At 33.0% G+C, this 567-nt stretch overlaps 1 protein-coding gene across 1 annotated transcript in view; it reads left to right on the forward strand.

Moving 5' to 3' along the window:
• Positions 1-567, forward strand: part of st6gal2a (ST6 beta-galactosamide alpha-2,6-sialyltranferase 2a) — a 36,649-nt gene that overhangs the window by 29,899 nt on the left and 6,183 nt on the right. The window lies entirely within an intron of this gene.

Here is a 567-nt window from a genome sequence, read left to right on the forward strand (position 1 = left end):
TCTAGCAACTTACACACACACACACACACACATACACACATACCCACACACACACACACGTAAAGGCAATGTTTTGTTTAGTGGGAAATGTGAAAAGAAAAAAAAAAACTAGGAAAATAGAATTTGGACAACAAAAAATATTAAATGGAAAGGTGCTTGGATTGCACTGAAGCCTTCAGTATTTTGGTGGTTTGTCACATGAAAAAAAAAAAATCAAATTAGATTTTGAAACAAATTTGAACATTACAGCAATGTGTATAGTAAAAAGAACATGTTTACAGGTATGAAACCCAACTCACATCCATTTTAACTCAGCTAGAAAAACCCTGAACCCTCTTTATATTTGACTTTTTTTTCTACATATTTTCCTACATTTTGATCTCCAATCACCCTCTTACTTACTTTCGTCCCACTTTTCATCATTCACTGGAATTGGTTGAGATTCCAATATGACTGAGAATTGTACAGCTTTTGCCATTGGGCTTGTTAACTTCAATACTAAAACTCACAGGCAATTTCATAAATAATTGTCAGCAGTATAACTAATACAATATTAGTTATCTCAGC

This window comes from Myripristis murdjan, chromosome 21, assembly GCF_902150065.1.
Source record: "Myripristis murdjan chromosome 21, fMyrMur1.1, whole genome shotgun sequence".
NCBI classification, from domain to species: Eukaryota; Metazoa; Chordata; class Actinopteri; order Holocentriformes; family Holocentridae; genus Myripristis; species Myripristis murdjan.